This window comes from Pleurodeles waltl, chromosome 3_1 (assembly GCF_031143425.1).
Source record: "Pleurodeles waltl isolate 20211129_DDA chromosome 3_1, aPleWal1.hap1.20221129, whole genome shotgun sequence".
Lineage (NCBI taxonomy): Eukaryota > Metazoa > Chordata > Amphibia > Caudata > Salamandridae > Pleurodeles > Pleurodeles waltl.
Genome location: NC_090440.1, coordinates 783,194,283 through 783,211,007, shown reverse-complemented (window position 1 = coordinate 783,211,007; position 16,725 = coordinate 783,194,283).

The following is a 16,725-nucleotide window of genomic DNA, read 5'->3' as shown; positions in this document are numbered from 1 at the left end:
AATCACGGACATCCACGACAGCTTCAACTCCCCTCACACTCCGCCTACCCCACCCACCACGAACTCCACCCGCTCCAGCCGACTGACCTCCTCGACCAACATCAGCGACGACGATACCCGCAAGACCTTGAACTCCATCCACTCCAGATCACCATCAGACCCCTGCCCACACCACATCTTCAACAAAGCAGACAGCCATCCCACCACACCTAAGGAAAGCCATCAACATCTCCTTCGAAACTGCAAGATTACCGGAAAGCTGGAAACACTCCAAAATCAACACCCTTCTCAAGAAACCAAAGGTGGACCCCAAGGACCTGAAAAACTTCCGGCCCATCTCTCTGCTCCCTTTCCCGGCGAAGGTCATCGAGAAAATCGTCAACACTCAGCTCACTCGGTATCTCGAAGACAACAACATCCTTGACCCCTCCCAGTCCGGCTTCAGACGCAACCACAGCACCGAAACCACCCTCCTCGCTACCACAGACGACATCAGAAGCCACCTCGACAATGGAGAAACATCAGCCCTCAACCTCCTAGCCACCTTTGACACCGTCTGTCACCACACCCTAAAATCCCGCCTCCACGCAGCAGGAATCCAGGACCAAGCCCTCGAATGGACCACATCCTTCCTCACCTGCAGAACCCAAAGGGTCCGCCTCCCCGTACCAATCCAAAGCCTTCAACATCATCTGCGGTATACCCCAGAGCTCATCCCTCAGCCCGACGCTGTACAACATCAACATGGCCCCCCTCGCACAAGTGGCCTGCCAGCACAACCTCAACATCATCTCCTATGCCGACGACACCCAACTCATCCTCTCCCTCACCAAGGACCCGCACACCGCCCAAAACCAACCTCCACGGGGGACTAAAAGCCATTGCCGACTGGATGAGAGACAGCCGGCTAAAACTGAACTCGGACAAAACAGAGGTCCTCATCCTTGGGCACACCCCCTCTGCCTGGGACAACTCATGGTGGCCGTCCACGCTGGGTCCCCCACCGACACCCACCGACAGCGCACAAAACCTCAGCTTCACCCTCGATTCCTCACTCTCCATGTCAAAGCAGGTCAGTGCCATCTCCTCCTCCTGCTACAACACCCTCCGCATGCTTCGCGGAGTTTACAAATGGATTCCAACAGTAACAAGAAAAACAGTAACCCAGGCCCTCATCAACAGCAGACTCGACTACGGCAACGCCCTCTACATCGGTATCTCATACTAATTCCTCCAACGCTTCCAATGCATCCAAAACGCCTCCGCCCGACTCATCCTCAACATCCCTCGCCACTGCCACATCACCCCCCACCTAAGAGACCTTCACTGGCTCCCCGTCAACAAGAGGATCACCTTCAAGCTCCTCACCCACGCACACAAGGCACTCCACAACACCAGACCACCATACCTGAACAACAGAATCAGCTTCTACACCCCCACCCGACATCTCCGCTCCGCTAACCTCGCCCTCGCCTCCATCCCCCGCATACGACAAAGCTTATTTTAGATTTGAATCCATCTTTGGGTATAGTGTGACAAAGATAGTCTACTGAACTGACTCTTATTTGACATTTCTCTTTTTAACTGCCAATCCTGCATCAGAAAGTTTTCTTAGAATGTCCCTCAAATTGCTTTCGTGTTCTGCCTCAGTAGCACAATAAACAAGTATATCATCCTGAAAGCATAAGGTATTTGGTATTCCTGCTAGTACATTTTACATTATTTTCTGAAATACAGAAGCTGCCAATGCTAATCCAAATGGCATTTTTTAAATCTAAAAGCCCCTAGTGGTGTGATAAATGCAGTTAGTAGTTTGGATTAAGGATGGAGTTTAAACTGGTGATACGCCATTGATAGATTGATCACACTAATGTAAGAAGCTCCACCCAGGGCACTTCACATATCATTTATTCTTGGCGAAGGGTGACATTCAACCCAATTACTGTTATTCAAGTCTCTGAAATCCTCATATAGCCTCATACCTTTTCCATTGATTTCTTTGCCAGTACCACTCATGCCAACCACTCAGAACAATCAACTGTTCAATTACCCCCTTTTCAGTTAATTTTTAAATTATTTTTCCAAAGGTTCAATCAGTGAGTTAGGTACCTGATGAGGTTTTGTGTACAGATGGATTAGCCCCAGCCTATAACTTTATTTTATGCTGGTAATCTTTTAAAAGTACTAGTTTATTCCTGTACAGTTCGGGAAACTCTTCAAAAACCGAATCAATGCTATTACTTTTGTTTTATACAGATAGTACTTGTTCTTTATTGGTGAGATCAATCTAGATCAATCTTGATCCCCAGTTCTTTTTGATGTTGCCATTTTAGTAAATTTGAACCATCTTGTACAACATACACTCTTTTAACCATGTACCTATCTTTAAAGTTTATCAACATTGTTATCATTCATTCTAAAGGTATAGGTTGTATATTGTAACCTCCTGGATTAATATCTGGAGACTTGAAGGCAACTCCCTTAAAGGTGTTAATATGTTTGAACGTTTCTTTATCACTGTATATGAAGAGCAATAGTCTGCATACACTGCTATTTTGTTTCCATCCAACATACCTTTAAATTCAGGATAACTACTGACTACTTTAGAATCCTTATTCACCATCTAAAAAGTACATTTATTTTATTCTTCTTGTGAAGAGTTCCGTATAAAATGCACTTGTTTACAAATTATATCTCTGCCTACTCTAGCCAGATGTCCTTTTCTATTACACTTCCTGCAAATCAAGGATTTACAACAAAAAATGTTGGCCAAAGAATTGCTGCTTCTGCAATGAAAACATTTTAATTTGTTAGATTCTTGTACTTGTTTATGTTTAGCATTTTCTCATTCTTTACTTTATATATTTCTTCCTTTAATTTCTCTGTTCTGACCTCTGGCACTACTTCACTGGAATTTTTATTTTCTTTATACAATGTGTTGTATGTTTAACAGATTTTGCTAATTCAGTAGCTTTTAAAAAAAATTAGGATTGCATAGTAATAATTTCTCTTTAATCTGTGGATTATTAGGTGCATCTAACTAGTTGGTCCCCAATTAAGGATTTACTAAATGGACCATAATTGCATAAATTAGACGGTCTTCTTGATGCTGCTATGTAATTGGATACACTCTCACCCTTATTTTGAACTGTGCTAAAAAAAAGGTTGTCGTTCTAGCACAATACTTATCTTCTCACCAAAATGTCATTCTAATTTCCTAAAGGTAATACTGTATTCATCTAAATCATTTTCATCCATACCTTCTGGACATTCTGTAAGTTCTGGTTATGTTTCATATACTTTTCTTGCTTGTGTTTCTGAATGTATATGCTGTTTTCTTATTGCAGTAAATTTCTCTCCCCCATTGTAATTAAATATGATTCAAATAATTTACACCATTCCTTCCATAGCAACTCTGGTTCACCAGTTTCATTAAAAAATGGAGGGGGTTGTGTCATGCTTGCTGCTGCCATTTTTCGTTGTGCAATTAACTTAGCTAAAAATAAAATTGTATATGAAAACTCCAACTTTACAACACCCTAAAGTCATAATACTTAACACTCAACAGAATTTGTTTGAAATGTAAATGTTTTGTTAACTTGGTATAGTACTTACACAATATATGCTATGTGGTAATAACTTCCTGAATACAAGTCTATACCAGTTTCACATTAATACTATCACTATAGGTCAAAATATTCACAAATACTCTTGTCCTCTATTATTATGTTACTAATAATAATAAAATTATTCACTTCATCCTTCGATATTGTCTGAACCACTCCAGTCTTAAGAGCTTCTTCTATGTAAGTGGTGCTCCTCAAAATAATTTTGTTTGCAAAGTATCTCCTTGTGTACTATCTATGTCAGTACACTGTACATGCAGAAGAGCCAGATAATATGCAATTTACAATCAACTCACCCTTAAGATAATACCAACAAAGTTAAAGAAATACTTTTCTTCAACACGAAACCTGTTCCGCTGATATGGTTGTTATAGCTTGCATTAACATGAAAAACACTTGGGGCCATATTTATACTTTTTGACGCAAACCAGTGCCGGTGCCAGTTTGCGTCAAAAATGTTACCGCCGGCTAACGCCATTCCTACGCGCCATGCAGGCTCCTCATTTAAGGATTGAGGAGAGCCGGCGTAGGCGAAATGGGGGTTGTGTGTAAAAAAATGGTGCAAGTCAGGTTTGAGGCAAAAATCATGGCTCAAATCGGACCTGCGCCATTTTTTGACGCACAACCCCCATTGAAATGACTCCTGTCTTAGCAAAGACAGGAGTCATGCCCCCCTGCCCAAAGGCCATGCCCAGGGGACTTCTGTCCCCTGGGCATGGTCATTGGGCGCAGTGGCATGTAGGGGGGCCCAAATTAGGCACCCCTATGCCACTTAAAAAATAAAATAAAAACATTCTTACCTCAGCTTACCTTTACTTACCTGGGATGGGTCCCCCCATCCATGGGTGTCCTCCAGAGGTGGGAGAGGATGGCAGGGACTGTCCCTGGGGGCAGGGAAGGGCACCTCAGGGCCCACAGGTCCCTTAACGCCTGCCCTCACCCAGGCGTTATAAAACGGCGCACATCAGGCTGGGCGCCGTTTTTTAAGGCCCGCCTCCTCCTGTGCGGGAGTATAAATAAGGCGCACAGGCCTCAGAGTCATTTTTTGGACGGGAATGCCTACCTTGCATGTCATTAACGCAAGGCGGTTTCCCGCATCCAAAAAATTACGCACACTGAGGATTTTTGAAGTTTGCGGGGTTGGGCGTCAAAGTATAAATATGGGACAAGGTTTGTGCCGAATGTGCGTCAAAATTTTTGACGCACATTCGGCGCAAACAGAGTATAAATATGCCCCATGTTTTCTTCCTCCGACGTTAGCCGCTACTTATTCTAGTCTTTTTTGCAAGCTGGATAGTAGTGTACACAGCTTTCCTGATCTCTGTCTCTTCACAAGTGTTCCACCTCTAATGATGTGTAGAAAAGGACCTCCCTTCTCCTGGAAAGATCCGTGTAGGAAGTTGGCTCTGTATGTGCTATTTCAATGTAAGGAATAGCATGCACAGAGTCCAAGGGTTCTCCTTAGAGGTAAAATAGTGGTAAAAAGAGATAATACTAATGCTCTATTTTGTGGTAGTGTGGTCGAGCAGTAGGCTTATCCAAGGAGTAGTGTTAAGCATTTGTTGTACATACCCATAGACAATAAATGAGGTACACACACTCAGAGACAAATCCAGCCAATAGGTTTTGTTATAGAAAAATATATTTTCTTAGTTTATTTTAAGAACCACAGGTTCAAATTTAACATGTAATATCTTGTTTGAAAGGTATTGCAGGTAAGTACATTAGGAACTTTGAATCATTTCAATTGCATGTATACTTATCAAGTTATTCACAAATAGCTATTTTAAAAGTGGACACAGTGCAATTTTCACAGTTCCTGGGGGAGGTAAGTTTTTGTTAGTTTTACCAGGTAAGTAAGACACTTACAGGGTTCAGTTCTTGGTCCAAGGTAGCCCACCGTTGGGGGTTCAGAGCAACCCCAAAGTTACCACACCAGCAGCTCAGGGCCGGTCAGGTGCAGAGTTCAAAGTGGTGCCCAAAACGCATAGGCTTCAATGGAGAGAAGGGGGTGCCCCGGTTCCAGTCTGCCAGCAGGTAAGTACCCGCGTCTTCGGAGGGCAGACCAGGGGGGTTTTGTAGGGCACCGGGGGGGACACAAGCCCACACAGAAATTTCACCCTCAGCGGCGCGGGGGCAGCCGGGTGCAGTGTTAGAACAAGCGTCGGGTTTGCAATGGAAGTCAATGAGAGATCAAGGGATCTCTTCAGCGCTGCAGGCAGGCAAGGGGGGGCTTCCTCGGGGAAACCTCCACTTGGGCAAGGGAGAGGGACTCCTGGGGGTCACTTCTGCAGTGAAAGTCTGGTCCTTCAGGTCCTGGGGGCTGCGGGTGCAGGGTCTTTTCCAGGCGTCGGGACTTAGGTTTCAGAGAGTCGCGGTCAGGGGAAGCCTCGGGATTCCCTCTGCAGGCGGCGCTGTGGGGGCTCAGGGGGGACAGGTTTTGGTACTCACAGTCGTAGAGTAGTCTGGGGGTCCTCCCTGAGGTGTTGGTTCTCCACCAGCCGAGTCGGGGTCGCCGGGTGCAGTGTTGCAAGTCTCACGCTTCTTGCGGGGAGATTGCAGGGTTCTTTAAAGCTGCTCCTTTGGATAAAGTTGCAGTCTTTTTGGAGCAGGTCCGCTGTCCTCTGGAGTTTCTTGTCGTCGTCGAAGCAGGGCAGTCCTCAGAGGATTCAGAGGTCGCTGGTCCCTTTGGAAGGCGTCGCTGGAGCAGAGTTCTTTGGAAGGCAGGAGACAGGCCGGTGAGTTTCTGGAGCCAAGGCAGTTGTTGTCTTCTGGTCTTCCTCTGCAGGGGTTTTCAGCTAGGCAGTCCTTCTTGTTGTTGTTGCAGGAATCTAAATTCTTAGGTTCAGGGGAGCCCTTAAATACTAAATTTAAGGTCGTGTTTAGATCTGGGGGGTTAGTAGCCAATGGCTACTAGCCCTGAGGGTGGGTACACCCTCTTTGTGCCTCCTCCCAAGGGGAGGGGGTCACATTCCTATCCCTATTGGGGGAATCCTCCTTCTACAAGATGGAGGATTTCTAAAAGTCAGAGTCACCTCAGCTCAGGACACCTTAGGGGCTGTCCTGACTGGCCAGTGACTCCTCCTTGTTTTTCTCATTATCTCTCCTGGACTTGCCGCCAAAAGTGGGGGCTGGGTCCAGGAGGCGGGCATCTCCACTAGCTGGAGTGCCCTGGGGCATTGTAACACGAAGCTTGAGCCTTTGAAGCTCACTGCTAGGTGTTACAGTTCCTGCAGGGGGGAGGTGTGAAGCACCTCCACCCAGAGCAGGCTTTGTTTCTGTCCTCAGAGAGCACAAAGGCTCTCACCGCATGAGGTCAGACACTCGTCTCTCAGCAGCAGGCTGGCACAGACCAGTCAGTCCTGCACTGAACAATTGGGTAAAATACAGGGGGTATCTCTAAGATGCCCTCTGTGTGCATTTTTTAATAAATCCAACACTGGCATCAGTGTGGGTTTATTATTCTGAGAAGTTTGATACTAAACTTCCCAGTATTCAGTGTAGCCATTATGGAGCTGTGGAGTTCGTTTTTGACAGACTCCCAGCCCATATACTCTTATGGCTACCCTGCACTTACAATGTCTAAGGTTTTGCTTAGACACTGTAGGGGCATAGTGCTCATGCACATATGCCCTCACCTGTGGTATAGTGCACCCTGCCTTAGGGCTGTAAGGCCTACTAGAGGGGTGACTTACCTATGCCACAAGCAGTGGGAGGTTGGCATGGCACCCTGAGGGGAGTGCCATGTCGACTTAGTCATTTTCTCCCCATCAGCACACACAAGCTGGCAAGCAGTGTGTCTGTGCTGAGTGAGGGGTCCCTAGGGTGGCATAAGACATGCTGCAGCCCTTAGAGACCTTCCCTGGCATCAGGGCCCTTGGTACCAGGGGTACCAGTTACAAGGGACTTACCTAGGTGCCAGGGTTGTGCCAATTGTGGAAACAATGGTACATTTTAGGTGAAATAACACTGGTGCTGGGGCCTGGTTAGCAGGGTCCCAGCACACTTCTCAGTCAAGTCAGCATCAGTATCAGGCAAAAAGTGGGGGGTAACTGCAACAGGGAGCCATTTCTTTACAATCCGTCTTTGAAAGACTTGATGAAGATAACCGCCCTTCTCCTGGCAGTCTCTGCCTAAATACCATCCTCCTTCTCCACAGATGTAATACGCTTCCTAGCAACACAAAGAAAATTACCACCCTTCTCCTGGCAAATGCCACCTACAGAGCGTTTGAAGACCTTGCTGCATCCCAAACGACATAAAAAAGACTGCACTCTCATTTTTTTGCTTTGGATTTGTCACTTCCCAAAACCTCCATCACATTACCAAAGTTGTATGAAGTGGTCAAACTGTAGTATTATGGTGTAGAGAATAAAGAGGGGGGATGGACGAAAGCTGCCCCCTTCACAGCAACACTTGTCGCCAATGTTAGACTCTACAACTGTCAGCATTGGAATGTTCCAATATACAGGAGAAAATAGGATATTAGGAAAGGGTTCTGCCATTAAAATAAACCAACATACTGCAGGAATATGCCTTGACATTTATATATTATACAAATCATTTTTAAGACACTATGGGGCATATTTATACTCTGTTTGCGCCGAATGTGGGTCAAAAATGTTGACGCACATTTGGCGCAAACCTTGCCCAATATTTAAACTTTGACGCCCGACCCCGCGGACGTCAAAATTCCACCGTGTGCGTCATTTTTTGGAAGCGGGAAACTGCCTTGCGTTAATGATATCCAAGGAAGGCGTTCCCTTCCAAAAAATTAATTAAAGCCTGTGCGCCTTATTTATAACCCAGTGTCATTTTGACGCACAGGATGGGGTGGGCCTTAAAACACGGCACACAGCCTGATGTGCGCCGTTTTTTAACACCTGGGTCAGGGAAGGCGTTAAGGGACCGGTGGGCTCAGAAGGAGTCCAGAGGTGCCCTCCCCTGCCCCCAGGGACACCCCCTGCCACCCTCACCCACCCCTGGAGGAAACCCAGGGATGGGGGGACCCATCCCAGGTAAGTAAAGGTAAGTTCAAGTAAGTATTTTTTAAAGTTTTTTTTAAGTGGCGTAGGGGGGCCTAATTTGGGCCCCCCTACATGCCACTATGCCCAATTACCATGCCCAGGGGACAGAAGTCCCCTGGGCATGGTAATTGGGCAAGGGGGCATGACTCCTGTCTTTGATAAGACAGGAGTCATGTCAATGGGGGTTGTGCGTCAAAAAAAATGGCCCAAATCCGGTTTGAGGCCTGATTTTTGCCTCAGACCTGACTTGCACCATTTTTTGACTGACAACCCCCATTTTCCCCTACGCCGGCGCTGCCTGATGTTGAGTCTTTTTTTTTTTACTCAGACCAGTCCGCAGCGCCGGCTAACGTCATTCCTTAAATAAGGCGCCCGCATGGCGCGTTGGAATGGCGTTACCCGGCAGTAACATTTTTGACACACAACTGCGTTGACGCAGTTGTGCGTCAAAAAGTATAAATATGACCCTATTTCTTTTATATATAACAGACTAAAAGATTACAACATTAGTACAAATATCAACAGAAATATAACGTTAGTTTTACTATGACACTCAACAGTAGCTGCATTACTTTGCTGGCTGTAAAATTTCTCCTTATAGAGATCAAGACAGAGGGAAGATTACACAGAGAAGTTACTACATTCAGTTGCGTTTTACATTGCACACTCAAATCGTAAAATTGTGCAATACCCATAGAATATATGGTTAGAATCAGGAGAAATTGTAGTTGGGAAATTGAATCTATTTAGAGCATAAGAGGTCCCTATCTCTTGGTTATGGCCCAAAAATATTTACAAGCTAAAAGTAAATTCATGTAAAGGAACAAATATTCACTTATTGTACTTCAGGTGAAAGCTAATGTATAAGTCAAACAATCTGTCTCTGACATAACGATATAATTACAGCATATTTAAGGTTGGAAAACTTACAAATGATTCTACTAGATTATCCTTCCAGGTGCAAATTGAATTCAGAAAGATCATGCATCATCAGCTGAAGAAGGCACACCATTCCCATCTGAGTTCTTGACTTTATTAATTGTTTAAGCAAGTATATTATTTAGATACTACTGTGTTATTGTAAGCAAATATACAAATATACACTGAAAGCATGACTTGATCTCTGAAAGCACTAATTACAAAGGACAAAAACAGCAGTATGTAATGACTCCAGGTACTGCAGTCGTGTTCATGGACATTATAATGATCTTAACATCAAAATTCAGTGGTGGAAATCGCCAAACGAAAACCCGGAGAAAGGACAGGATACTTCACCAAGGAAAAACAGAGTTTTGCGGGTAGCAAGATTGAAGGCTGCAGTGAAAGGTCTTAACCAGTACTTTATTTGTAAAATAATATGTGCTGGTGCCCAAAGTGCTGCTCAGACACCCGCTGCTGGTGTTATAAAATGTCAGAGCATGAATAGTAAGGGTGTGCAGTCTTTTATCTACCTCAGGCCTCTTTAATTAACTGACAGACACTCTCTGCCCTTTTATTTCAACCTTACAGCTTTCTGCTTTCTCCCTTGGTGACAAATTTTCTGTACTTCTCTTTGTCTGTCTTTTCGTTCTGTTGGTCTTGGGAAATGTCTGATGTAGAGAATGAAGTGCTGGTCCTGAAAATTAAGTGTTGTAATCCTCCACCAGTAACCACCGGCTCAAATTAAGCACTGGTCATAATGTGTTATGAAATGCACACATTTTTAGGTGATTACATCAGATGAGGGTGTATTCACATGAGATGGCCTATTTATTTATAAAAGAAAAAAAAATAACAAGTAATAACTGGGCACACTAGAGCACTGTAAAATATTAACCAGTCATCCATGTTCTTACGCAGTCCATAGACATCAATTAGGGTGTTAGATGATATGGTGTCAATTTTTGAGCCATGCTAATAGTGTATGTCAACATGATCTGGAATTTCGGTAAACAATGACCCTGCACTATTACCTTCAACTTAAATCTTCCCTCTTGATATATTAAAGTAGATACGTTTGCAAAGTAAGGGGCAAACAATTTACAACAGGCTTTTACAATATCAAATCATACACAAAATACGATGCACACAGAGATTAAAATAGCTGAAACAGATTCACAGATTTATTAAGAACGAAGTTCATAACGTTATGTCTATTTGTACAGCATGCGAATAACCTGTGAGGGGATCCAGGTGCTTGAGCAGGAGTAAAGATGTGAGGTCCCCTGTGGTACTGAAAATTCTGGACCCGTGTTATAAACGTCGTCGTATCACAACGATTTTGGTATCAGCAGACCGGGAATGATTAGAATAGTATGCACAAGCATTGTATTCATATTCGGGTAACAAAATCACCCGAATATCAGAGTTTCCGTCCTGAACCCTCGTGTTCCATTTAAACGACAGCCATTTTGTGATTGCCCTCACATAGGCCAATGTCTAATGCTGAAAACAAGTCTGAAGGACACGTACACCTTTGCTGACTCCTCTGTGACCTGGGCAAGCTGACTCCACTGCCTGAAGCCAAACCTGTTCGGCCAGTTTCTTTCCCAGTGGCCGAATGAGATTAGTATCAAGGCACAACACATCATAAACCTTTCATCACACACAAACCATGCCTAATCTTACACACACCTGTCCCTGTTTCTTTCTTTATGACTTGCTTTACAAGGAGGAGGTGCCCGTTTATATTGGGGGTCCGTCGATATCTGATGAAAGTACTAAGCCTTGCCGGGTAATTGATTGAGGGCTGGACAAACTTAAATATGGGCTTGTCATCATAAACCTGCTATTTCTTTGTAGTGAAAATATGTGAATGGTCAACTGTAATCCTGTTAAAACCCCAAAGGCTACTCACATGTTGCCTCTCTAGGTTTTCTCATTTGTTTAGGAATGTGACTGGTACAGCCCCCTTGCATGCTTAGGGCATAATAAATGATATAAAAGGTCTGACCTAAGACCATTTCTGGAGACTGCCTCTTTCAGTTGCTATAGGTCAGCTTCTGGGAGACGTAGTCTCACTCATTTGAGTTTAATAAAGATGTCTTTTCATATTTCAGCTTCTTAGCCAAGTTCTTTGTTATATTACCCTGAGAATGAAAATCTCTAGTACTACAAATGGCGCAGCCAACGCGGGGCTCATCAGAGAAGTGACTTTCTGTGGGAGTGATCTTGTCAGGAGACTGAAATCTACTGAGGAGGACAGAACAGGATTCTACCAAGAAGGTACTCTGTGCGCACGGATTCTGGAGATTCTTTGATTATGCAGCCCAGTATATTTCTGATCTTCCTGATTTTGATCCTCCACATGATGTCACCCCTGACTGAAAACCTTTTTGGCATAAGTAAAAAAAAAAAAAAAAAAAAAGACTGTTAGGTCATTTAGAACTTGGCAATTAGAATTTGGACAACTATTTGTTTGGTATAGCTTTGATAGGTTTGTATAGGTTTGTATACGCGAATTGCAATTTGTGTAGGCAGGTAATGAAGAGACTTTTTCTCCATCTGCTTTAGTTGAAGTATAAGTGGGTCGCTCCCAGTCCTTAGTTCTTTGGTCCTTTGGTTCTTAGTTTTTGGTTCTTGGTTCTTAGTATTGGTCCTTAGTTTTATTTGAAGATTGCAATTTTCAAAAACCGAGGGTCTCGTACATTTGCGAGTGTATCGATAGAGATAGCCCCTTGAAGTTTGAAGCTCGGTTAGTGAGCGAAGATGCCTAATCGTAGCAAATTTGGTACTTGGTTTGGTTTTTGGTGGCAACAGGGATTCCCGATTGGAGGATTCATGTCTGATACCTCCGATTGGAACTCAAAATTATGAGTTCTATTTTAAACACGGCGTGGGCCCCATCACGTTTAATAAAGTATGGGTCCGCTATTCTTGGAAATAAATGTCTGTGAGGCTGTTTTTGCAGTTTTTTGGAACACTATTGAGAAAAGTTTTCTTTTCTCGTGTAAATATGACTTACAACTAGGATCTGCAAACGGTTCTGTAAGTAAATTGCGACTGCGCTATTTATGAAAAATGGCTAAAGCGCGCTGTATTGTGTGTCCTGAGTGTTTTCTGTTTATATCTGAAATGAGCTCAATGTGTGTTTGTGGGTCTTCTTGATGTTTTCAGTTTGTTAAGTAAAATGTTGGTTAATTAATATTAAGTAGAAACTTAGAAAAAAATCCAGAAATGAACCATGTGATGTGCTAACATAGCTATATGTTGCTCTTTAATTTATAGAATGAGCAATTGTGCACATATACAAAACTGCTGTTAAATGCTTAATAAATTAGAAAACACATTCAATAGATATAAATAGGGCCCCAAAAAAAAAAAAACGAAATTATCTATTTTTGCAAAAAAATAAATACATTTACAGCATTTTTCTTAGATGCATTGTATTAGATGTTCACAGGCAAACTTTTCAGCTGCAGTATATTTGATAGGAATGTTCAATTCAGCCAGCACTTTCCCAGTTAAACACGGGTGGAATTTTGCATAACCTTCCTTTTAAATGAAAGTGGCGCAAAAATGTGTCGCATTTCAAGTTAGGCTTATGCGCTTAGGCTTGTGAGTTAATGTATCCCAAATAATAGGCAAGGGATGCAGCTTGCTTTTATATGTGGAATTATCACAAAAAAAAGAATAATTGTTTTTTTTTTTTTAAAGAAAATTATTAATTATGGAAAAATTATTAAAAAAATAAGTGCCTTTCAAAATCGTTTTTTAATATTTATAAAGCTTAATACCTATACTATGACCTCCTAGCATTAAAATTTAATTTAAGTTATGTTGCACCGCTAAAATGACATTTGTATGTGCAATTTTCCCTTGGCGCAGGAGCAAACAAGCTCATTTCTATAAAGTATAAGTTAATATTTTCAATGGCTGACTCATGGATTGTGTAATAGACATTCTGGTAATGCATATTATGCAAGAAAATTGTAGGATATTGATTTTTAATGCCTAAAATATCAAAGTCGATTTTGGGCAAAAGCACTGTTTAAACTGCATTTTCTTTCATTCAGAGTACTTTTTAAAGTGTCTCAGGCTTCAGTAAATGCATACATTTAGGTTTGATATATATTTGCAGGTTGTGCCTTCTTATGATTCAATGAGTCAATATGCCAGTACAAAGGCTTGTTTTAATATCAAGGTTGAAGGTTCTAACTTCAGCTGGGCCTACTGAGACGTTCATTCATTCGAGGTTGATGAAATATGTACCATTGCATGGGATTGCAACAAGCATTTATTCTAACAACTGGTATGTGTGTTATTAAGGTTTGTGAATTATTCACAGTAAAGGTAGTTTAATAATCTGGAAATAGAGATCATTTTTTTTAGCGCCTAAAAAGGAAAAAAAAAAATTTTTTTAATAGAGTGAATTATTGCAGGTTAGAAGGAAAATAGGAAGGCCTACTGTCTTTGACAGATTCAGAGTGGCAGAAGCTAGGAGAGCTACAGAGGCTGGCTCAAGTCACGCTGCTGAGATGCTATCTTTAGTTTTCCCATAAACAATGGAGGAGGCTGTCATGTTGACACTTGTGACCTTTTAAATTAGGGCCTTGTCTCTGGGAAATGCAGAATGACCCTACGGGCCTCTAAAAGTGGGATTTCTGGTTTCTCCAGAAGAACATCAATACAATTAAAGAACTTAATTCCAAAGGGAAAATATAAAAAAAAAGGGGTTTCTTCGAAAGTCCCAACATCATGTTAAATGCTCTGCAGAACTGATACATTTGTGTCTCCGTTCTAAAAAAATAAAATGATGCCTGCTAGTTGCTTTTATTTGACAGAAAACGAAGTGTTGCATTAAGTCTTAGACAGAAAATAAGATGCAGCCCTTTTCTAAAATTTTGAAGGCTACATGCCTTAATGAGAACGATTTACCAATTAAGACTTATTTTTCACAGTGGAAATTGTAGGTGCCAAATTAATATGGAGTGTCAGTGTAACAATTTTTACTTTTAGAAAGGTAAAACTAAGGTGGCTTGATGTTGCGAAGTAACTGACAAGAGGGTAACAGTTAAGTAATGGAAATGTATTTTTGTGTATTTGGTCCTATCATGAATTGTTCTTGCTGGTCCTGTATGTTAGAAGAGAAACAGTAAAGTTATATTTGACAGCAGATTTCCATTGCCTGGTGATCTACTGTCAAAAGGAGGGTAAGGATTTTAAACCTGACAAATTAAACAGGCCCAAATATTGGGTTTTGGGCTGCAGGTTTACAGTGCATAAAGTACATGACATGGTGTTGTGTGTCACCGCTTATTCACACATGCTATTGTTTTGTCTATGCTTTTTGTGCTTGATACACAGCAAGTATATCTGATGGCTTGACGTTTTGTGTGTTTTTATTATTTTTTATTTGTTTTTTGCATGTTTGTTGCTGCTTTTGATACTATTACAAGCTCCCCTGTGTTGTGAGGGGATGGTCATGACGATGCCCATCGCTACGCAACAGTTGGTTGAACTTGTTCTGGTTACTAAATTCCACAGATAATGATATTTCATTCTGTGAACATAAGAGACAACACTTCACCAGTGCATGTCTATTTGGCTATAATGGTATTGAAGGAAAATAAAAAGAGATATCCATGATCAAAGTGTGTCACCTGCAGTTAGTCACGTTACTGCCCCTTCCCTTAAAGGAACAGGCAGCCCTACATTTATGTAGCCTTGATTGGACCTAAGGATGAAATTATAGATCTGTGACTCAAGGTGGCCTAATTTCTATATTACATTAGTTAATGATGTTCTGTTTCCTAAGTAGCATATGGCTTTTGTTCCTTAAAAGAAAACCAGGTTTTCATTTTTTCCTGAAGAAGGAACTGAAACATTAGCTAGGAGTACCGTATATGGTGTAGTCGCCAACGGTAGAGTTAAAATTTGTGTAACTTTGGCCTTTGTGTATCACCCGTACTCTCGGTGTTGTGTCACATGCCTGACTATCACCCAAATAATTTTTTGTTCTTCTTATAGATTTTTTCTTTTGTTACTTCCCCTGACCAATGTCGCATCATGCTTAGTTATTGAGATTTTAGCTATGTCCTAGTCCCATTTCTCTTTTTCGAATTCCTTTCACCAGTCAGCCCTTTTATTATTATTGATGTATTGTTCAGGTTCACATTTCCAGACTGCAGTGATGTACCAGGGACCCCCATGTTATGTATAATTCACTTTGGTATGACCAGACTGGTTTTCTAGAATTTGCCTTAGGCCTGCTTCAATGTTTTCCAGCCTGACTGTCAGGGTAGCGATAGACTGGTTAACTGACTCAATATTATAGTAAGACAAGTTTTCCATCTCAATAGGAGATATCTTATGTTTACCTTTTTGAACATGACAAATTTTCAATGTCTATTTTAATTTGGTTTTCGGTTCCCTTCTGTTCCTGTTACTTTAATTTTTGGTAGGATCAGATGTGTCCTAATCATGCAAATATCAGGACCCTCTAGTTCTTGTCTTTTTGTTTGCACATTTGACTATTAGCCTGTGTATTGCATAGTGCACCTGATGCACAGTTTTTAAAGGAAGGTTTCTACGTGTCCCTGATAATCGGTATCATGTGATTTCTCTATTGAGATGTTCTAAGATAAGGAGGAACACCTAGACTTAATCATTGAGGAAAATATGGCCCTCATTCTGACCTTGGCGGGCGGCGGAGGCCGCCCGCCAAAGTCCCGCCGTCAGGTTACCGTTCCGCGGTCGAAAGACCGCGGCGGTAATTCTGACTTTCCCGCTGGGCTGGCGGGCGGTCGCCTTCAGACCGCCAGCCAGCCCAGCGGGAAAGAGGCTTCCACGATGAAGCCGGCTCGGAATCGAGCCGGCGGAGTGGAAGCTGTGCGACGGGTGCAGTTGCACCCGTCGCGTATTTCACTGTCTGCGCAGCAGACAGTGAAATACATGTAGGGGCCCTCTTACGGGGGCCCCTGCAATGCCCATGCCAGTGGCATGGGCACTGCAGGGGCCCCCAGGGGCCCCGCGACCCCCCCTACCGCCATCCGGATCTCGGCGGTCCGACCGCCGGGATCTGGATGGCGGTAGGGGGGGTCGGAATCCCCGCGGTGGTGCAGCAAGCTGCGCCGCCGCGGAGGATTCAATGG